Source organism: Cyprinus carpio, chromosome B10 (genome assembly GCF_018340385.1).
Source record: "Cyprinus carpio isolate SPL01 chromosome B10, ASM1834038v1, whole genome shotgun sequence".
In the NCBI taxonomy this organism is placed as follows: Eukaryota; Metazoa; Chordata; class Actinopteri; order Cypriniformes; family Cyprinidae; genus Cyprinus; species Cyprinus carpio.
This window is the reverse complement of record NC_056606.1, coordinates 6,841,995-6,843,364: the sequence shown is the minus strand read 5'-3', so window position 1 is coordinate 6,843,364 and position 1,370 is coordinate 6,841,995.

The window sequence follows — 1,370 nt, the reverse complement described above, 5'->3', positions numbered from 1 at the left end:
CTTGTGCTTTCATTTGACATGGACATGTTTGTGTATTTAAATCACAGTAAGGTCTGTTGTGCTGTTTTTGCAGTGCTTTGAGCTCCCTGTAATGATCGATAATAGTGCCTGACCATTTTTATAGCAGCGTTGTCTTAATAGCCCACCACTATTAATTAATAAAACTGGACAATTTAATTTTAACAATAGGCATAGTGAGTCTCTTGCCATAAGGAGAATTTAATTATTTTAATATCAGTTGGACCCTAAAATAATCTGTTTTCTTATTTATTAAAATTGTCTCGTTTTTAAATTCGAATTAGCGTGCGTCAATAGCGGGGTTTTGTAACAATAGCGAATCTGACCCCCTGTCCATTTCATTTTATTCGGTTTCATTTTATTTATTACTGTGTGTTTGTTTTTAATTTACTGTGTTCATTTATTTTTCGACACTACTACTTTTTCCGATTTTTGTGATATAAAAAATAGGCCTAAATCAGTCACATCGACAAACGAGGCAAGTTTCCGCCATACACTTAAAAATAAAGGTTCTTCATTTGCATTGATGGTTCTGTGAAGAACCTTTGCTTTAACATCCACGGAGCCTTTTGCATTAAATGTTTTTGACAGTAGAAAAATGTTCTTCGCACTGGGAAAAAATATTTTAAGAACTGTTCGCTGCTTTTCTTTTTTCCCTTATGGCAAAATAAAATAATACTACTAATAATAATAAACTGTAGGTTAATATGATGTAACTAAATTCTGCAAGGTCACGTCACATTATTCCTCTATTCGTATTTATTTCCAAAACCCGAACAAGAAGTCCAAATTCGAGTAGGCTAATAGTTGGGTTTTAAAACTGCTGTTCCCATTGAACCTGAACACTTTACTTTATAATCTCTTACATGCACATGCAACCCTTCATTCTAACAGCACGCATAGCCTATATCCAGACGATCTTTTCCTCGTAATGCAACTGTTGCATAAGAGAAAAGGTGTACGCCGCTCCCTCTACCTGGATATTATCTGATGGAAATGTGTTTTTCCGTTGCTTCTCCCCGACATAATAATAGCATGAGGGTTTCAGGCTTGGTGAGGGATATATTTTTATCTCACATGCTCATTTTAAACCAATTCAAGAAACAGATAACATTGTGAATGCATTTAGTTTGCGATACAGTCATCTGCATAAAAATATGATCTGTATCAATTATATATAGGCTACAGTTTGGCATTTAAATATAGTCTACATGAACGATATGTTATTGCAGTATAATAGAATACGACACATAGGCCTATCCAAGTGGATTTCTTAACAAATAAAAACACTTAATCGTGCGTTTGGACATTTCATTGCATTACGCATAAACGGAATCGGTAAGAAAGGTCTT